General features: G+C 40.6%; 1 protein-coding gene across 1 annotated transcript in view; it reads left to right on the top strand.

The window, feature by feature from the left end:
• GPM6A (glycoprotein M6A) overlaps positions 1-22,539 on the top strand; it is a 355,114-nt gene that overhangs the window by 95,631 nt on the left and 236,944 nt on the right. The window lies entirely within an intron of this gene.

Genomic DNA, 22,539 nt, shown 5'->3' with positions numbered 1-22,539 from the left:
TCATAGGGTAGTTCTGTTTTTAACTTTGTGAGGAACCTCCATACTGTTTTTCACAATGGTTGCACCAGTTTGCATTCCTACCAGCAATGTAAGAGAATTCCTTTTTCCCCATGTTCTTGACAACACCTGTTCCTTGTGTTGTTGGTTTTTAGCCATTCTGACAGGTGTGAGGTGATACCTTATTGTAGTTTTTGATTTTCATTTACCTGATGTTAAGTGATGATGAGTATCTTTTATGTTTCTGCTGACTAGCTGTATATCTTCTTTAAAGAAATGTCTGTTCGTGTATTATGCCCATTTTAAAAATGGATTATTTGCTTTTGGGTATTGAGTTGTATCAGTTCTTTATATATTTTGGATACTAATCCTTCATAGGATATGTCATTTTCACATATCTTCTCCTATTCCGTAGGTTGACTTTTAGTATTGTTGATTGTTTCCTTTGCCATGCAGAAACTTTTTATTTTGATGTAGTCCCCATAGTTGATTTTGCACTTGTCCCAGAAGATATATCTAGAAGAAAGCTTCTATGACTGATGTCCAAGAGGTTATTGCCTGTATTTTTTTCTAGGATTTTTATGGTTTCAGGTCTTCACATTTAGGTCTTTAATCCATTTTGAATGTATTTTGTGTACGGTGTAAGGAAGTGGTCCGGTTTCTTTCTTTTGCATGGTGTCATCTGGTTTTCCCAACCTCATTTATTGAAGAAACTGTCTTTTTCTCATTGGTATTCTTAACTGCTTTATTGAAGATTAATTTACCATGGTTGTGTGTTCATTTCTGGGTTTTCTGTTCTATTCCATTGACCTAAGTGTATGTTTCTAGACAATCTTTTTTACTTTTTTTATTTTTGAGGGAGAGAGAGAGCGGGAGAGGGGCAGAGAGAGACGGGGGTGGAGAATCTGAAGCAGGCTCTATGCTGACAGCAGAGAGCGCAGTGTGGGGCTTGAACTCACGAGCTGTGAGATCATGACCTGAGCCGAAGTCAGCTGCTCAACCAACTGAGCCACCCAGACATCCTTCTGTGTGTCTGTTTTTGTGCTAGTACCGTACTGTTTTGAATAACTACAGCTTTGTAATATTACTTCAAGTCTGGAATTGTGATGCCACCAGCTTTACTTTTCTTTTTCAAGACTGCTTTGGCTGTTTGGAGACTTAGGTAGTTTCACACCAATTTTAAGACTGTTCTAGTTCTGTGAAGAATGTTGTTGGTATTTTGATAGGGTTTGCATTAAATCTGTCGATTGCTTTCAGTAATATAGACATTTTAACAATAGTTGATCTTCCAATCCATGAGCATGCAATATCTTTCCATTTCTTTGCATTGTCTTTAATTTCTTTCATCAGTGTTTTATAGTTTTCAGAGTACAGGCCTTTTTCCTCTTTGGTTAGGTTTGTTTCTAGGCATCTCAATATTTTTGGTGCAATTGTAAATGAGATTGTTTTCTTCGTTTCTCTTCTTGCTTCGTTATTGATGTATATAAATGCAACAGATTCCTGTACATTGATTTTGTACAGTACGACTGTACTGAATTCATTTATGTGTCCTAGTAGGTTTTTAGTGGAGTTCTTTGGGTCTTTTATATATAGTATCATGTCATCTGAAATAGTGAAAGTTTTACTTCTTCCTTGCCTGTTTGGATTTGTCTGATTTGCGTATTTCCTTCCCTGTTTGTCTGATTGCTGTGGCTAGGACCTTGAGTCCTAGCAGTGAGAGTAGTGAGAGATGCCATCCGCGTGTTGTTCCTAACCCTAGGGGAAAAGCTCTCAGCTCTTCCCCATTAAGAATGATGTTATATGTGGGTTTTTAACATGTGGCCTTGTTTTATTTTTTATTTTTAGTGTTTCTTTATTTTTGAAGGTGGGGAGGGACTCAGAGAGAGGGAGACAAAGGATCCGAAGGTCTCTGTGTTGATGGCACTGAGCCTGATGTGGGGCTTGAACTCACGAATAGTGAGATCATGACCTGAGCCAAAGTCGGATGCTTTACTGACTGAGCCACCCAGGTTCCACTCATATATGGCCTTTAGTATGTTGAGGTATGTTCCCTACTTTGCGGAGGGTTTTTGTCAGATCCTTTTTCTGTGTCCCTTGAAATGATCATATGGTTCTTATCTTTCCTCTTATTGATGTCGTGTATCACATTGATTGATTTGTGAATACTGAACTACCCTTGCATCCCAGGAATAAATCCCGTTAGATAGTGTTGAATGATTTTTTTAATGCGTTGTTGAATTCAATTTGCTAATTAGTTTGTGAGGATTTTGCATCTGTGTTCATGAGAGATATTGGCATGTATTTCTTTTGTTTTTTTTGGTAGTATTTTTATCTGATTTTGGTATCAAGATTATACTGGCCTCATATGAATTTGGAATTTTTCCTTACTTTTCTATTTTTTTGGAATAGTTTGAGAATATTAGGTATTAACTCTTCTTTAAGTTTTCTTCTTTTTAAAGTTTATTCATTTTGAGAGAGAGAGAGAAAGAGAGAGAGAGAGAGAAAGTGTGCATGTGAGCAGGGGAGGGCCAGAGAGAGAGGGAGAGAGAGAATCCCAAACAGGCTCCGAGCTGTCAGGGTAGAGCCCAACACAGGGCTTGATCTCATGAAATGTGAGATCAGGACCTGACCTGAAATCAAGAGTCAGACTCTCAACTGACTGAGCCACTCAGGTATCCCAGTTCTTCTTTCAGTGTTGGTAGAATTCACCTGTGAAGCTATTTCATCCTGGACTCGTTTGTTGAGAATTTTTTGATTACTGATGCAATTACTTTGCTGATTATTGGTCTGTCAAATTTTCTATTCTTGTTTCCCTTTTGGTAGTTTATATGTTTCTAGGAATTTATTCATTTCTTTCAGCTTGTCCAATTTATTGGCATATAGTTTTTCGTAGTAGTCTCTTATAATTATTTATGTTTCTTTTGTGTTGGTTTGTATTTCTCCTCTCCCATTTGTGACTTTATTTATTTGAGTCCTTTCTCTTTTTTTCTTGATCAGTCTGGCTAGAGGTCTACCAACTTTATGTATTTATTTTTCAATGAACCAGGCCTTGGTTTCATTGATCTGTTCTATTGGTCTTGTTTATTTGACTCTATATTATTTATTTCTGCTCTAATCTTTATTATTTCCTCCCTTCTGCAAGTTTTAGGGTTTTTTTCTTCTTTAGGAGTAAGTTTAGGTTGTTTATTTGAGATTTTTCTTGCTTCTTGAGGTGGACCATTGTCGCTGTAAACTTCCCTCATAGAACCACTTTTGATGCATTCCAAAGGTTTTGGAGCATTCTGCTTTCATTTTCATTTGTTTCCGTGTAGCTTTTTATTTCTTCTTCTATTTCCTGGTTGACCCATTCATTGTTTAGTAGCATGTTATTTAACTTACATATACTATGGTCTCTCCAGATTTTATCTTGTGTTTGACTTCTGGTTTCATAGTGTTGTGGTCAAAAAAGATGCGTAGGTATGACTTTGATCTTCCTGAATTTTGTGAGGTTTATTTTGTGTTTTGTGGTTTGGCTAATATGTGATCTGTTCTGGAGAATATTCTCTGTGCACCTGAAAAAGGTGTGTGTTCTTTTGTTCTGAATATATCTGTTAAATCCCTTCTGTTTCAGTATGTCATTCAGAGCTACCATTTCCTTCTTTGTCTGTTTGCATGGTCTGTCCATTGATGTAAGTGGAGTGTTAAAGTCCTCTACTACTATTGTATATTATCAATTAGCTCCTTTAAGTTTATTAACTGTCGTATATATTTAGGTTCTTTTTGCTGGGTACATAAATATTAACAATTGTTACATCCTCTTGTTGCATTGTCCTCTTTATCATTAGAGTATCCTTCTTTGCCTCCTATTACAGTCTTTGTTTTAAAATCTATTTGGTCTGATAAAAGTATTGCTACTTGGACTTTCTTTTGACATTTGTTTGCATGTTACATGTTTCTTCATCTCCTCACTTTCAATACAAGTCTCTTGTATAGATGGGTCTTGTGTTTTTATCCATTCTGTCACCCTGGGTCTTTTGATTGGAGTGTTTAGTCCATTTACATTCAAAGTAGTTATTGATAGGTATGTATTTATTGCCAGTTTATTTATTTTTTTAAATGTTTGTTTATTTTTGATAGGGAGAGAGACAGAGCGTGAACAGGGGAGGGGCAGAGAGAGAGAGGGAGATACAGAATCCAAAGCAGGCTCCAGGCTCTAAGCCGTCAGCACAGAGCGCGATGCAGGGCTTGAACCCACCAACCATGAGATCATGACCTGAGCCAAAGTCAGACGCTTAACCGACTGAGCCACCCCGGTGCCCCAATTGCCAGTTTATTACTTGTTTTTTGGTAGTTTCTGGAGATGTTTCTCTGATACTTTCTTGTCTTTCTGTCTTTCATGGTTTGCTGATTTTCTTTAGTGACATATTTGGATTTCTTTCTCTTTACTCTTTGTGTATTTATTAGTGGTTTTTGATATATGGTTACTATTAGGTTTTTATATAACCTCTTCTGCAAATAGGAATATATATTAAGTTGATGGTCATTCAAGTTTGAACCCATTCTTTACTCTTCTCCTTCCCACATTTAGGTATATGTTGTTACATTTTACATCCTTTTATTTTGTGAATTTTTAGACTGTTTTTTTACAGAACTCTTCATCTTTATTGCTTTTGTTTCTTACCTTTATACTGTCACTTTTGTTCTCTTCTTCATACTCAGAGTGTCCCCTTTAACATTTCTTGCAGGGTAGGTTTAGTGGTCATGAATTTGTTTAGTGTTTTTTTTTTTTTTTTTTTGGAAACTCTTTATCTCTCTTATTCTGAATGATAGCCTTGCTGGATAGACTGTTCTTGATTGCAGATTTTTCCTGTTCCAGCAATTTGAATATAGCATGCCTCTCCCTTCTGGCTTAGAAAGTTTCTGCTGAAAAATCCCCTGCTACTCTTATGGATTTTCCATTATAAGTTACTGTCAGTCTTTCTTTGTCTGTCTTTCTTTCTTTCTTTCTTTCTTTCTTTCTTTCTTTCTTTCTTTCTTTCTTTCTTTTTTTCTTTCTTTATGTTTCTTTTATTTCTTTTTTTTCTTGATGCTTTAAAAATTTTTTCCTTTGAGGGCGCCTGGGTGGCGCAGTCGGTTAAGTGCCCGACTTCAGCCAGGTCACGATCTCGCTGTCCGTGAGTTCGAGCCCCGCGTCGGGCTCTGGGCTGATGGCTCAGAGCCTGGAGCCTGTTTCCGGTTCTGTGTCTCCCTCTCTCTCTGCCCCTCCCCCGTTCATGCTCTCTCTCTGTCCCAAAAATAAATAAACGTTGAAAAAAAAATTAAAAAAAAATTTTTTTTCCTTTGTGATTATATTCTGCCAATTTAATTATAATATGTCTTGGTGTGGATCTGCTTTTGTTGATTTTAATGGGAGTTATCTGTGCCTCCTTGATCTGGATGTCTGTTTCCTTCTCCAGATTAGGTAAGTTTTTAGGTATTAATTCTTCAAATAAATTCTCTGCCCCTTTTTTCCTCTCTTCTGGGACTCTTTTAAAGTGAATGTTCTTAAATTTGATGAAGTCACTTAGTTCCCTAAGTCTGTTCTTGTTTTCCATAATTCTTTTTTCTCTGTTGTGTTCAGCGTCATTACTTTCCTTTCCTCTGTCTTCTAGGTCACTAGTTGGTTCCTGTACTTCTTCCAGCCTGCTGTTCATTCCATCAAACATGTTTCTCATTTCACTTATTGAGCACTTTATCTCTGCTATGTTATTCCTTATCTCTTTGTTAAGGGTCTTACTCAGGTCTTCCACTCTTTTTTCAAGTCCAGTGAGTATCCTTATGATCATTATGTTAAATTCTCTTTCAGCCATATTACTTATATCTGTTTCACTTAGACCTCTGGCTGTGACCTCATCCTTTTCTTTCATCAGTAAATTTCTCTGTCTTCTCATTTTGTCTAGGTCTCTGTGCCTGTTTCTTTGTGTTAGGAAGGTCAGGTATATCTCTTATTCTTGAGAGTAATGTCCTTATCAAGAAGAGGTCCTTTCATGCCCTGCTGGGTAGTGGCTCCTGTGCCCCAGGCCCGGCATTTCCAGGAGTGTCTCCACTGTGTGCTGTGTGTGCTCCACTCTTTTGTCCTGGTTGCTCTGTCCTTCAGGCCTGTCCTCTGCAGAGGCTGTCTTCACCTGTGGTGGGCAGTGTTCGGCCCCTGGCTGGAACGTAGCACATTTTAACCTGGCATGTTCTGATCTGTTTGTGAAATGAGACCTGTCACCACTGCCATCAGAACTGAGGTTCCACAAAACTCCTGTGTGGGGAGACACCGTGTGAGCAGCGGTCTAGGCTGGTCTTCTCAGGGAGGGTGCCTGCTGTGCTGGGGCTGAGGCAAAGGAGACTAGGAAGGGTGGTTGTTCCAGAGCTCCAGGGGCAGGGCTTGGTGTAAACAAGTTAGGTAGGAGTGTCAGGGCTGTGCTTGTTCCTGTGCTTATGCTGAGGGGCGGGGGAGGAAAATGGCACTGACCAGTTCCTCGTTCCCAGAGGGGTCTTTCCATGAGTGCTGTCTCTCTGGGGTTCACTCTGAGATGAATGAATAACCTGCCCACTGTGTGCCCCAGGCACTCTTCACCTCGCTGTTTCCACACTATGTCCTTGGATTGATTGTCTTGTCTCCAAGAGCAGCATGGGGCCTTCAGGGCTCTATCCCAGTGAAGCCCACTGAGCTTCAGAACTCCAGGCTTTAAGCCTTGCTGGTTGCAAGAACTCATAACATTCGGCCCCTCTTGCTTTCCAAGCCCATTGCTGTGGGGATTCCTTTTCCCCATGCACTCCCTGTGTGTTCGTCTGTCTCTCACCTTCTCCATGACCATGGCTGCCTCCCCACCTCAGTGGCCATGGTGTGTTTCTCTCCCAAACCGTGTCTCCACACTTCCTACCTTCTCCAGGGTGGCCTTTTCTCTCCCTTTAGTTGTGGAGTTTGTTCTTCTAGTCTTCAGGTGGATTTCTGGGGTATTTAGGCTGACTTGACAGTTATCTAGTTGTATTTATGGGATGAGGCAAGCCTAGGGGCCTCCTACTCCAGCACCATCGTCCAAACTCCATATGAACTTGTTTTTAATTAAGGAAGAATATCTTCCTTTCTGATATACATATTACAGATATTTTTTCACAGTTTATCATTTGCCTTTTGGTTTCAGGCACACATTTTAAATTATAATATGATTTCATTTGTCAGTATTTTTCCTTTCCTTTAAAGCATTTGATTTTTATATCTTGCACTGAAATCTTTCTTCATACATTTATGGTTTTATTTTTAAAAAAAATTTTTATAGGGATGTTTTATTTTGACCATGGACTATTTTATCTTTAAAATTATTATTTGCCTTTCAACTCCCTTCACCCATTTCTCCCATCTCTCTGCACTGCCCACCTCTATAACGATGGGATTTTTTTTTAAAGATTCCACATATAGGGGCATGTGGGTGGTTCAGTTGGTTAAGTTCCGACTCTTGATTTAGGCTCAGGTCATGATCTCATGGTTTGTGGTTTTGAGCCCCACATTGGGCTCCACACTGACAGGGCAGAGCCTGCTTGGGATTCTCTCTTTCCCTCTCTCTCTGCCCCTCTCCTCTTTGCATGCTTTCTCTCTCTCTCTCTCAAAATAAATTAATTAAAAAGGAAGATACTACATGTAAGAAAGATTATATGGTATGTGCCTTATCATTAGCATATTCTTTTTTTCATATTCACTCTGTCCTATTCTTATTTTCACTTTTAATTAACATTCACTTCTTCTCTGGTTTCTGTTGATGTGATAAAGCCTTTTCTACTGCATACTTTGGATCTTGGACTTTAAGGATGGAACTGTGTGTGAATACTGCAGACCCTTAGGATTTGTGGAACATCAGAGGACATAGATGTAGGTGCAGTTCATTTGAATTACATCTAGAAGATCTGCTGCCTCAAACAGATGGGGTTGGAGACGAGGCAGTTTGGTAAAAGACAAGGAGATGTGAAGAATAAGGGATTTAATCAGGACTAAAACTGGAAAAGAGCAAAAATGAAACAAGAGGATTCTTGTGGGAGTATGTAGTCCTCTCAGGTGTATGTGTGTGTGTGTGTGTGTGTCTGTGTGTGTGTCTGTGTGTGCATGTGCCTGTGCCTGTGTGTAAAGGTGGAAGAGTGGTTTTAGTCTATTAGGCTGCTGTAACAAAATACCATAGACTGGGTGGCCTATAAACAACAGAAATTTATTTCCCAAAGTTCTGGAGACTGAAAATTGTTAAAACAACCAAATTCAACCCAGTAAATTTGAAGATCTAATGGGATTTATTAAACAATTCATTAATTAGGCAGCATCCAATCTAGCAAGTAGAGGGGGGCTCCAGGGAGTTATATAAGATGAAACGTTTTTATAGGAAGGAGGGTGGGACAAGAAATTTATCAATAAAAGAAAAGGATCATTCCAGGCAAGGTCCCCGTGCCTTACAGGGAATGGGGGTGGTGGTCTTGCAGATGACTTCATCTTCCTTTGAGCATTAGAGATGGTCCCTGTGGCAAACTAATTGGCACTAATTGAAATATTCCTAACTGACTGGTTAAGACTACATTTCTGGGGAATTTGAAACCACACTTAGATTAGATATAAAACCCTGGTTTGGGGAGTCAGGTTAAGTGATGCCATTTGGGGCCTGTGGTTTTCTTTTTAACAAAGTCCAAGATGACAGTGCCGAAAGTTTGGGTGTCTGGTGAGGAGCCACTTCCTCACGACAGCTGTCTTCTCATGTGTCCTCACACGGTGGAAAGGGCAAGCTGGTTCCCCAAGGTCTCTTTTGTAAGGACACCAGTCACAGTCACGAGGGCTCCATTCACATGACCTGATCACCTACCGGAGGCCCCACCTTCTCATACCAGCACAGTGAGGTTAGGATTTCAGCACATGAAGTTTGGGTGGACACAACTTTCAGAACATAGCAAGTGGTGTGTAGGCGAGAGAAACCAGAGGTCAGAGGCAGCGGGTGTTCCCGAAAACAGAGCAGGAGTAGGTGGCACGACGGCCAAGAAGCTACTCCAGTGAGTCAGAGGAGCCCCGTCACCCTCGAAGTGAGTCTGTTGTCCGTACTGGCTGAGGAGCAAGTTTTGTCTGTGTGGTTTCAACAAATGTGCTCGTTGTTGAACTGAAACGGTCACAGGCCGTTTGTCCTTGTGGCAGGGGTGGTTCTGCCAGGGCTCTAAAGGTGGTGTCACAGACTGCCCGGATCCCAAAGACAGTGTTCGCTTTTACCGATGCCAGAAATGCCTTTCACTTTGATCTAGTTCAGTGGCTGACGACACCCCTAACATCTGTAGCTAAGATTCCCCGGCTTCATTTGCTTCTCATCAGAGTCCATTTTTGTCCAAAGCAGTTGCAGCATCTGTACCTACAGCTCTGAGGGAGGAAAGATGTGTTTGATGGTCTCCCCGAGTCAGCAGCGTCTACTTGAACTCATTAGGATTAAAAGGGAATCCGAGGAAGAAGGAAAGAAAGGTAAAACTGGATTGCAAAACAAGGGGCTTTGGCTGCCTTCAGCGAGGAGGAGATCTGTAGATACGCGACAACGGCGCTGTGTTTCGGAACAGCACCATGGTTACCGCCTGTAAAAATAATGCGGAGAGAAAAATAAGAGCGCTGGCGTTCGACCATTTTTTTTCCTAAGATTGGTTTTTATCCACTTGTTTGATAAAATGAAAAGATCCTGCAGTTTGCGTTATCTTGACGAAATTAAAAGACCAAAAGCAAATTATAAATTTGTCTTTAAATGCTCACTGCTAAATATTCCCGAATGTTGTGCTCTCTCTCCCTCCTCTAGACACCAGGAGTCTTATGTTTAACAAATCTTTGTGAAATCATCCGTCTGCTGATCGACAGTCAACATTCTGTGACGACTGTAACTTTCACCCACTACTTCTTAGGCTTATTATCACTGATGCTGTGACACAGTTGCCGGAATTTCAATGCTTTTTGCATCCAGCTGTGGCCATTGATTCCCTCATTGGATTTGATGGTGTTAAGCACAATAAGAAAGATGACTTAATGGGTCTTAAATGTTTACTGTTATTGAAACCATTCTGCAATTTTCATTACCAAAAGAAGTCCCTGTTGAAATGTTACTTTCCACTTCCCAAATGCTTCTTGTAAGCCGACACAAAGAAATGTGGTCCACGCCAGCTGTTTCCGTCTAATTTAGAGAGAAATTAAGTGCTCGCATTCAGTAAAACTCCACTTAAATGCTCTTCTTAATGAGGAAAGGACGGAAGGCCATTTCATTTTCACAACTGAACGTAAGCTTGACGTTTTTCCAGCATTAGCATTCTTATATAATATGAAGAACAGCTCTTTTAGAAGGTGATTCTTTAGTGTCAGAGGATATGTGTTGAAGGCGATCGACTATGCCACCCCAAAACATGCTCATGTGACATCAGGATTTTTTTGAGCTGCAAGAACTGAGAAAACAGACACAGAGAAGTTCTCCATCCTCCTCATTTGCACAAAAGCAGGCATCAGTTTCCCTTTGTAACGAATTCTGCTGAGTGTTAAAAAACACGTAACGTGAGCATCGCTGAAGGTGACTCGGGTTTTGCCAAGTAAAGGGAATAACAGTGTAGGTAAGGAAAGAAAGGCGTATGAGGGCATAGAAAGTTCTAGAAGCATAGGCACCTATCTGTTTATCTGGTGCTAGGTCTCTAGTACCTAGCACAGTGCCTGGCAAACTAGTAGGTGTTCAATAGATACATGTGGAAACATGAATAAGTGAGTTTTTGTTCCTGTAGTTGCATGGATGCCATTAACAACATCACTGCAGAGAAATAGCATGATTTCATGTATTGATTGTGATGGCTGACTTTTTTTTAAATGTTTATTTATTTTTGAGAGAGGGAGCATGAGCAGGGAGGGGCAGAGAGAGAGGGGGACAGAGGATCTGAAGTGGGCTCTGCACGGACAGCAGAAAGCCTGATGTGAGGCTTGAACTCATGGACTGTGAGGTCATGACCTGAGCCTAAGTTGGACGCTCAGTTGACTGAGCCACTCAGTCAGGTGCCTCGAGATGGCTAACTTTGGTGGCCATTTGAATAATTCATGGCAGAAAGGATTTTCATCCAGCACATATGTTTTGAGGGCCACAGTGTCTCCCACATACTTGTTGGGTTTACTAAGGATGAAAAAGGTGTGATTCCTTCTCGGGGGGGGCTCACAGTATGGTGGGGGACGTAGAAACAGAAACAGACAACTCCATAATACAGTAATTGCAGTGACAGATGTATTCCCAGGGGGCGTGTGTTCGCAAGCCCATCTTGGGGCATTGGGATCCTCTGAACTTGAGTTGAATCTAGATGGGTATCTCTCAGAAGAAGGAAGTTGGGCAGATGTTTCCAGAGAGATCTAGCATGAGCACAGATTCTCCCTGAGACTCGGCCCTGGGTGTATGCTGCATCCGGCCTTCATAGAATTCCACAGAAGTGCAGACGTAGAAGTGGAGGTGGTCAAGAGAGGTGGGTGCCAGGCCTTGAGTACTTAGGATTACGTACGCAAGCATTGCAGTTTTGTCTACCTGTGAATGAGGGACTGCTGAAGTGATACCAGCAGAGGGGTAACACGCTCACATTCATATTTTATAGAGATCATTTTTAAATTGGTGTGAAGGATGATTTGAAAAAAAAAAGACAGGATTGATGTGGAGACATCAGTTGCATTAATTGAAGAGAGAAATGATTCAGGAAGCCAGAGAATTGCTGTGCAGAATGATAACTTTTATTCATCAGAATTAACTGGTAATATCAAAGTAACTTGATGTGGTTCTGGTTTAATAGAGTTTTATTTTGCTTATCTCTATTCATAATTTGAAATTGAAAAATGCTGAGAACTTAGTTACTTGCCAACCTCAGTGACATATAACAGGCATCATTAATATAGCAAAAGGAAAATGGATTCTAATTTAAGGACAGTCATTTTTCAGATTCAGTGGCTTGTACGGAGGACCTGATCCTGCAGTTCTGAGTCTAGGCCGATCTTATTCTTTAATCAAAGTAGTTCAGTTGACTCAATTGCCTTTGTAGAGATTCGGGAAGGAATTTTAGTGTGCATCCAGCACTACACTTTTCTCTTTAGCCCTTAACCGTGTGAACCCATTGTTCTTAAATATCTTACATTTCAAAGAGTGGCTGTATTATATTTTCCCAGTTTAGGCAAGAAACAAATTCATTAAAGGGGTCCAGTGATAACCAGCCATTTTGTTCAGCATGTGAGTGTAGCTCCGGCCTGCGTTGGAGACGCCTAGATCTGCCGGTCCCTGGGCTGTTGCCTGGAAGGCCCGGTTCTCACCTCTCCCGGGCTCAGCATATGAAGATACTGTCCTCGGCAGGCTTCACTGTCAGCTGGCTTCCAGCCACATTCTGTCAGTGGGAGGCCCTGGAGGGAAATTGGGAAGTGGGAGGTAAAGAGAACTGGGGTCCTTACTGTCTTCTTTCCCCACCTCCAGTGGCATCTGTGTCTGTGGCTCCGCCTCCTGACATTCAAGCCCAGTATGGACCCAGCCACTTGCCCTGGTCCTGGACTCCAGCAACACATCGTCCTCCCTCCAGTTAAGGGACCATATCAGCTTCCCACTCTTACCAATCCCTACACTGTCTCACTGGCCTCCTCTTGGCTTCTCAGCAGTTCCATCACCTATAAAACCTATTCCCTATATTGATTTCTCTCATTTAAATTCGTAGAGTGATTTTGTTGCTGGGTGAACTGGGGAGACCGAGGGCCCTGGGGCCTCGAGCTTGCCTGTCCCAAAGATGCGGCTGAAGTCTCTTGGTCACGTCGCAAGAAAGAATGCAAGGACAGACAGGACACTGCAGACAAGTGACACAAGTGGGAGAGTTTATTAAAGCCAAAGTACACTCTTGAGATGTGAGACACAAGCTCAAACAAGATCTGTGAGCTGGGGTTTGTGTTTCTTTTACTGACAGTTGTTAACAAGGGGGTGGGATATTCATTACTCGGGGTGGGGGATTTCTTAGAAGCAGGGTTTCACCACTTTTCTTCCTATAATTGGTCAGGGGTTCCTGGCCTACTTTTTTGGCCATTTTGGACCTGTCTGGTTTGATCCGTTTCTTGTGGAGGGCTGCCCCGACAGGCCTCTGACTTTGACAGCTGGCCATGACTTTCTCTCTGTTGGCCTCCAGGCATCCTGGTTGAGCCTAACTAACTGCTGCTAGCAGTTTTTGTTTTCCATGTTGGGCCCCACCGGGTGCACAAGGCAAGTGGAGTTCTTTAAAGGCTTGAGTTAATCATCTTGGATTAAACATTTTCAGTAAATATCCCCAGTACACTGTTCAAATAGAAGATACCACCCACAGAAGAGGACTTCTGGGTAATATAAAAACAAACAAACCAAAGAACCAAGAATCTTTTCAAATTTCAACCCCATTTTATGGATAAATACAGAATTCGGCCCTGAATAATCGATGTTGTGGCACATTGCTTTACTGAAATAATGTTTTTTTATATGTTACTTCCCAAATTCCACCCTGCCTGCCACCCCAAAGCAGCGGCAGAGATGGGTTCTTTTGTAACTTATCTAACTGGGTTTTGTTTTGTTTTCTTTTGTTTTGTTTTGTTTTGTTTTGTTTTGTTTTGTTTTGTTTGCAAGGTAAAGGGCTGAAGTAGAGGGCTCTTGGAGACAATGATGCTCTGAATTCTGGTCAGCTCTGTAAGCAGTAGTGCTCAGTCCATGACTGGGGTAGGTGAGGATCTGTCATGAGAAAGCTTTTGAGAAGTTGTGGAAAGCCTTGAGCACCAGTGAGGACAGGGATCTCTGGATCTCAGAGGGAGCCAGGACTCCCATCTGTGTTCCCAGGCACCTCCCTGAGCAGGTGGCCGGGTCTCAGGGGGTTATTTTCTGGTGCATTTAGGAAGTGCATTAGGAAAGAAAACAATAATATTCTAACTGTTAAAGGAAAGCGTTACTCATGATACTTGTTGAAGCACAGTGAGGCCGACTTGATTCAAAGGGGGTGCTGTCTCGATAGGTGTGGGGACCTCTGCAATACGTCTTGCTATGGAGGAGAGAGCCTAGCTTCCATTTCTAACACAGTGTGGGCAAGTGAGAATTCATAGCCCAGGAGCAGGATGGGGGTCAGTGGATGGAAAATTACTAACGGGAAATGATGGGGAAAAATCTGTTACAAGATGGCCGACAGGACTGATAGGAAAATCCCAGTCCCTGCCTGAAGACTCACTCCCCTTCCGGGTTCTTCTTCCCACCCTGCTTGCCTTTGCGCCAAATTACTATTAATGAGGAATGCGGAAGTAACAGACTATAAATTGTCCCCTCTGTTGATGCTTGGGACTCAGACCTCTGGAAGATGATCTCCTCTGAGCCCACCGGTGTAAAATAAACCTCCTGCCTTCCACGATCTCCCGAGTGCCGCTTGGTTCTTCTGCCGGGTGATCCAGACCAGTTTCCATAACAGAAACAATAAAGGTTAAGGGAAATTTTGACCAAACTACCCTAACAGGATTCTTGCCGAAATTGCAAAAGCCAGGTGATTGGACGTTACCTGGGGGATGGTGGAGGATGAGGTACCTGATCAGTTATCAGGGATGGCTAGATTGACTGAGCAGGATTCTGGATAAAATTGAACAATTGAGAGATAAACACAGAAGCCTGAAAAGGAACTCAGTAAAATTTGGTCAATGAGAGAAACTTACCAGAACCTAGGTCCTTGTGACTCTAGTGTCTTAAGGCTGCCACAGGGACGTCAGAGTTTTTTGACCTGAGGACCCTGTGGGTTTGGACACTGAGTGTCATGGTCACATCACCAGAGCAGACTGTCGTAGACCCTTTGCCAAATGCCTTGGTGCTACTGAACCCTAGAAAAACCCCAAGTCTTTGTCATCCTGAAATGCAGAGCTCCCTAAAAAGATAAAAGTTGAATTTATTGTCATTCTTGAAGGATGAAGCCTAAAAGTCAGAATGTTGATTTTAAGAAAATAATTAAAAGTAATACTACATATATACCTGGCTTTGCTGACTCAGATTTATAGCTGAGGTTGCTTATTGAGATCACACTTCTTGATTTGCAAAACTATCACAAATTATGTTTTAACTACCAGATGTTAACAGCAAATTTGCGTAATAAAAGTAAGTGGGAAAGGCCAGGAATGCAGAGATTTAGAACCACTGGAAGCCAAAACAGAATAAATCAGAACAAAATCAAATGCATGGTAGATCAAAAATTTGGAAGTAACAGCTTACGTTAAGGCGTGATTATGAATAGTTACATAAAAAGCTGTTAAAACATGTGTTAATTTGAAGCATTGCAAAAATAGCCATTATGCTTGTGTGTGAGAGAGAGATCAATGCCAGTGTATTTAATACAGAGTTTAGCAAATATTACAAACCCTCACAAATCTTAGTTTTCATATCTTTTCTACATTGCTAAGCACAAGAAACAATTATTGAGACTATGTCTGTGTATTGTTGTGTTGATAGGCTGGCCTGGGATTATTAACCTGTTCGTAGCATGTTTTCCTATGTTCAAATTTATTAGTAATTGTATCCTTTTTGGTGATATGCTTGCATATCACTGTCCTTTTTCCTCACATATGGTTTCTAAATTTTCCACAAAGAACATTTATTACTTTTAGAATAAATATAAATAGTTTCTTTCAAAGTCCCCGATTACCTCACTCTGGCAATAGGAAAGGTTAATTTATTCACTATTTTTTTTTTGAAGACACAAGATACATTCTTTATATCACTATTACTTTTAATATCAAAATCTAAAATTATTCTGGAAGGAAAATTTTAAATAGAATTTTGAATTCTTTATATTGACCACATGGAGTCTTTTGATCTTTATTCCAGCCCATAAAGAAGCTTACTGTGCAGACCAAATAAAGAGTGTATTTCAAAGCAAGCTGGCTTCACCAGTAGAATCTAAAGGCATTCATTGGCATTCTGGATCTTAAGGTGGTCTTGTGCTACAGATAAGATTTAGTATCGTATTTGAGTGTACTTTGGAAATACCATGTTCTGGGTCCCCTGAGGTACTAAGTAACCCAGTGACATGTGTGGCAAGGAACCATCATGATGACATATCTTATGGGATGACTTGGGAAGTGGTTGTAGTCTTAGTGGCTTGGGTTTTGGAAACAGAAACTGGCATTAAAGCATGGATCTGCTACCTAATAGCTGAATGAGCTTGGACATGAAAATATGTCTCTAAACTTCAAAGACTCTCCATATGGGAAAAGGGGGTCGGACATTCCCTGTATGTTATTTGGTGTATAGATTTTCTTCCTAAATGATAACTGCTGTTCCAGAGCAACATTTTTTGAAACTCATTTTGTGTTGGAGATCTTTACACATTGTCCTATGTCAGTCTTTTTTTTTTTTTTTTTTTTAATATTTGACTGCTACAAGGTACCCTTAGTATGAGTTTAGCTAAATTCACTTAACCACTTTCCTTTCGATGGACCTTTGAATAGTTTCTGGTGTTTTACTGTTAAAAATACCGCTCACGTGAAAACCCTTATATCGGGTTGTTTGTGCAGATTACTGTGAAGAAGTTAATAATGAAAAGGTGGAAGGGTTTTGGTAGAGGATGTAGCCCCATTATCAGCTAGAAATAGAACATTTCCTTTTGGCATTTGCCTGGAAATCTCTTTTTTGTGGTAAGCAATTGTGGGCAGAATGGAACAGTTACTTCTCCAGAGGGGTCTCATTCACTAGGTGAAACTAGTCTTTTATATTTTGTGAGTTTTTTTTCCAGTTTAAGCAGGGCAATCGCTCTTCTAGAGGAATTCTTCTAGAGGTTCTTTTCTTTGAAATATACAGAAGTATCTTTGTCTAGATTAGATATAAATGATTCCGCATTCTTGGATTTGTCTAATCACTTAATCTCAGAGCATTTAATTTGGTCTGTACCTTTTTTCTTCTTTCTGAGTGACAATAATCTTTAAAGGACTCATAAAAGCCTTGTAATTCAGAGCTGGAGATAATTTGCCATCCTGTGCTCTGTGGTCGAACTAGATTCTACCTCCTCGATTTTAAATCATCAACAAATAAGGTGAATGTAGCTCTTGTAAAATTGTCATCCTCATAGAGACCAGAATAGCTTTGGAAGGTGGGAGTCTAATAGATGGTGGGAGTCTCTGAAACTAGAGATTAATTCATCCTTCTATTTTTAGGACTTGACTTTTTGCTAATCCATTTTGACAGGTAAGATCTCAGAAATATTTAATAATGTGAAGTGTGGAGCTCTCTGGGGTCAGATTCTGACCATAATATATATATACATTTTTAATTAAAAAAGTGGGGCACCTGAGTGGCTCATTCGGTTGGGCATCCTACACGGGCTCAGGTTATGATCTCACAGTTGGTGAGTTTGAGCCCCACGTTGGGCTCTCTGCTGACAGCTCGGAGCCTGGAGCCTGCTTTGGCTTCTGTGTCTCCCTCTCTCTCTGCCCCTCCCCCACTCATGCACGCTTGCTTGCGTGCTCTCTCTCTCTCTCTCTCTCTCTCTCTCAAAAATAAACACTAAAAAAAATTAACATGTTTTTTAATTTTAGAGAGAGTGAGCTAGTGGGGGACAGGATCAGAGGGAGAGACAGAATCCCAGGCAGGCCCCAGGCTCAGCACAGAGCCCATTGGAGAGCTCGATCCCGTGACTCCAGGATTATGACCTGAACTGAAATCAAGAGTTGGATGTTCAACCAAGTGAGGCACCCAGGAGTCCCATTATTATTTTCTTGAATAAATTTGTGCTGATTTTTCTTATCAAGATTTTTAGCATCTCCAGGTCCCACAAAGAGATGACTGAATTGATAGATATGAGGGTATCCGAGGCTATAAATTCCTAGGATAAACTTAAATTCTTCAGTGAACTTCTGTCTTTTTTTAGGATGTGAATTTCTTAACTAGATTATGCAATTCTGAGCTAAATCAAGATTTGAACCTATAAAATCAATATGGTTGGTCATCATCTTCACCTAAATTAGAAGACATTAGGAAGGAATATCACACATTCAGAGGAATGTGTTTAAAATGGAGAGAGGGAAGGGGCACCTGGGTGGCTCAGTAGGTTAAGCACCTGGCTTAGGCTCAGGTCATGATCTCGCAGTTTGTGAGTTCGAGCCCCGCGTCGGGCTCTGTGCTGACAGCTCAGAGTCTGGAGCCTGCTTCAGATTCTGTGTCTCCCTTTCTGTCTGCCCCTCCCCTGCTCACGCTCTGTCTCTCTCTGTCTCTCATTAATAAATAAATAAAGTTAAAAAAAAAAAGATGGAGAGAGGGTGCCATGAAGGTGCTGGAGAAACAGAAGAAAGAACAAACCAAAGGCAAAGAAGATGTCAACTTACAGGAGGCCAGAAAGGAGGCTGATCAGACTCTGGTCAGGAAAGAAAGTATTTGCATGTTTTCATTATTTTTTTCTAAGGAGTTCTTAAGGGAAACAATTTTATGTTTCAGAGGCCCCTTCATAGCAATAAAAACTATAGCTCATTGAGTATCTGAAATTTGTAACCTTTTTTGTCCTAGGCATCTCACAAAATGATTATTTTATTCATATACAAGTTTCTCTAGCATGGTCAGTAATTAAGTTCAGAATTGTATGTGGTAAAATCCTGACAGAATATAAGAAGTTGGACAACAGCCCACAGGTTCATTGAAATGACTAGGCAAGTGATTGAAAATAAGAGAATCTGAGAATCAGACCCTTTGAATCTTGGGTCCAGCATCACCACTCACCCACCCCCATGTTATCCATGTGTCTCACTAAATAGTAAAACAAAAGCCAATAAAAAATTTGCATCCAGAAATATGAATATGGAAGGATAAAAGCTTAGGCAGTGCTCCCAAGGGAGCAGAGGACTGGCCAGGAGCAGAGCTGGCCCAAATGTAGTCGCCAGGAACCCTAAGACATCCACAGGGTGCTGGCATGTCGAAGGGGCCCCTGCTGAGCGCCAGAATACCCAGTCCTGATCTGCGACTCTGCATCAAAATCGTGGAAGAAAATCAACCAGAATATCAGTAAAACCTTTATTAAAAAATGTCAGGCGGGGAAGACGCGAAGGAAGATGGGATGTTTAATGAGGTTTAGCAGGAAGGCCCTGTTATATTCACCTAATAGCGTGAATAGTCCGTCAGGGATGGTTCTGGCTTGTTCCCTACCATTGTTTGGGCGATTTGGAGGGTATCTAGAGGGTAGGAAGGAATAGAGGCCATGTACAAGAGACAATGGGAAGAGGGCACAGCTGTGGGGATCAAGCACATGCAGGAGCCACAGCAGAACATTCTTAGTGCGTCAGTGTCTCTTACAAAATGGATAAAAATACTAATTGAGTAAATGAAAGAATGAACAAATAAACAAAAGAAATAAAAATAGAGTGCAAGAAGATTTCTCAGGAATAGCCCATTGCTTCTGGGATTGTTCACGAATTTCTGTGAAATAGCGTATGGATGACGAATTGAGTTTGGAACATGTGACAAGAGGGATACACGTTCCGCAGAGAGAAGAGAGCACGGACGGTTGAGAACTGAGGCAAAACGAGGGAAGGGAAAGGGAATAGTCAGTAGCATAAGTTTTTTTCTAGATTTTCATACATTTTTTTCTAGGTTAATAAAGTAAATTGGAGTGAGGATTTTAATTACTCAAATGCTGGGCGCCTGTGACGCCATTTCTCACTGGGACAGTTCACATGAACAGGATGCCATTTTGTTAGTTTTGTTCTTGTTGAGGGGGGAAATGGTCATTTGCTTTGCTTACCAGAAGCTGTCCACGTGCTAGGCTTGGTGGTCGGAAACCAGTAGACTGCTTCTCACGGGGGCCTTCTGACCTTCTCGGCCTCAGTGGCACCTCACGTACAGCGTGAAGCATAGCAATGCACCACAGCCACGTTGCAACTTTCAGTCCATGTGCTGCTCTCTGTTCTTGGCAGTATCGCAGCTCCACAGCTTGCAATATTATGAATCATAGCCTTGTCTTTTCATTTTATTCTTTATTTAGTCCTATAATTATCTAAATGAGCTTTGAAATTGTGAGCTGAAGCTTCAGATTAGTCTCTGACTCTGCTATTCCCAGGCTAAATTTGGTTCAATACTTTATATTTCTTAAAAAGAGGAAAGAGCAAAGTAATTTTGAAAGTATGGTTCAAGTTCTCACTACCTGCCCTTCTCTCTTCCTCTGTCCTAAGGAATAACCACTGTCTTGAAACAAGAGTGTTTTTTTTTTTCTGTGTATGTTTCCGTATTACTTACTCCCCTCCAAAGACCAACAAGAACACTCCTGTATTTGAGTAAGTTGGGTGTATTTCAATGAGGAGGGAAGTGTGAGGAATCTCAGAGAGTGTTGGAAAGAGCTTGTAATAGATTTGTGTTTGTGTTAGGAGATTTTGGGGGTAGGATTTGAGCAAGTGGGTTTCTTCTCTGGATTGCTTACTATTAGGAAAGAGTAATTCTATTATTGAATATCTTAGTACGTCTTCCCTAAAAGGAGGGAAGAATGGATAGGTTAAAGCTGTAATTGGTAAAGAAGCAACAACTGCTCATGTTAGCCAGGACAGGGGATGCTTAGATGCTCTTTTTCAACATGAATTCATAGTGGTCTTGTTTTTTATCTTGATCCGTAATGGCCACAGAGTGGCCTTGTCTGACACTGATGTTCTGTGCAATTGTTTATATCTTATAGAAGAAGCCAAAGTCCATGTATTATGAAACTCATCAAAGCAAATTCTAGCCCAGTTCCTAGTTGATTGTATCAGCTCCACTGACAGGTGTCCAAGGCTGCTTTTTTCATGCATCTACACGTATGTGTATATGTGTACATATATAATTTATGCCATTTAGACAGTTTTCTTAAAATTTACATGGATCACGTCATGCTGCAGGCATGATCTTTACTAATTTGCTGGTTAAAATGCTCATTCTCGATGCATCGGGTTCCCTGTTCTCCGCTGTGTGTGTGGTGTGTCATTGTATGAATAAGCCCCGTTGAGTCACCTATAGATAGATGGTTTAATTATGTGGGTTGGCTATTTTATTGACTTGGGTAGTGCTGTCAAAAACATGAATATAAATGTCACATACATGCAGATGGGTTGCTCTAAGGCATTTATTCTAAAACAAAACTGCCATTTCAAAAGTAGGTATTGCCAAGTTGGTCTCCAAATCTTAATTGTATACGTTTTTGCTGTGTCTGCTATGAGAATTTGTTTCCCCACATCTTCCCACAGCACTTGTTATCAAAGTTAAAGGTTTCATAACTGACAAAAGTCAGTCTTCTGTGTGTGCATTAGAATTTTATTGCTATGTTAATATGATTTTTCTATAATTATCAATGAGCCTGCCTATTTTTTTGTGCTTTTGGCCATTTAGTTTTTCAGTTCTATGCATGATTTGTGTACATTATTTGGTCACTTTCCCAATGAATGTCAGGTCTCTTGCTTATCTTGCTTAAAATATTTTTATATATTTTAGACATCATTTGTACCGTCTGTGAGTCTGTGACTTATCTTTTCCTTTTTTTATGTTATTTTCTCACCCAGAACATTTTAATTTTAATGGGATCAGGTTTATTAGTTTTTTTCCTTTGTGGTTCGTATTATCCCTCTTTTGTTTTTTAATGTCTTCATTTATTTTTGATATATATAGAGAGAGACAGAGAGAGAGCATAAACAAGGGAGGGGCAGAGAGAGGGAGACACAGAATCCGAAGCAGGCTCCAGGCTCTGAGCTGTCAGCACAGAGCCCAATGTGGGGCTCGAACTCATGAACCATGAAATCATGACCTGAGCCAAAGTCAGACGCTTAACCGACTGAGCCACCCAGGCACCCCTGTTCTAAAAGTTTTAAAAGTGTTATTTTTCACATTAGGTCTTTAGTTGGACCCGGTTTGTGTGCGCGCGTGTGTGTGTGTCCAGGTTAAGGTAGGTATCTGTTTTTTTTGAACCGTGCTATTAGTCGGTTGTCTAGCACATCTTTCCCTTTTGATTTATGACGGCACCTTATTCCTGAGTCCAGTTTCTCTGTATGCATGGATCTATGGCCGAGCTCTTACGTTTTCTTACATTCTTTAATTTGGCAATATCTCAGCGTTTTAGTTGCACTTTCTTCTTGTACTTCTTTAAAGCTGCTTTATCTATTTTGGGCTTTTTATGTTTCTATATTGCTTTCACTTTCATCATGTTATGTTCCTTGGATTTCTTCCGGAAGTTTAAGAAGAATCACCTTAGCTTATAAAATTATGGGGAAAATATCCTCCTTTAAATATGGACGCTTTTTATTAGTGAACATGGCATAATACCTGTGTGTATTGCAGTGAGATTCTCTAATGTTAAGCCATCATTGTACTCTGTTTGGTGCTTATGTATTATTTTTTATGTTTTAAAGTAGATTTTTCGAATTTCAGTTCGTAATTAAAATCAACTAAATTTTCCTATGGATGATGTCCTTTTTTGTCTATAGCATCAAGATTTATTTGGTAATTTAATTGCAACACTCGCTCTCTTTCGATTCTGTAAAACAGTTTGTTTAAAATAAGAATTCTCTTCAGGTTTTCACGG

Source organism: Felis catus, chromosome B1 (assembly GCF_018350175.1).
Source record: "Felis catus isolate Fca126 chromosome B1, F.catus_Fca126_mat1.0, whole genome shotgun sequence".
Classification (NCBI taxonomy): Eukaryota; Metazoa; Chordata; class Mammalia; order Carnivora; family Felidae; genus Felis; species Felis catus.
This window is presented reverse-complemented; position numbering and strand designations above follow the sequence as displayed.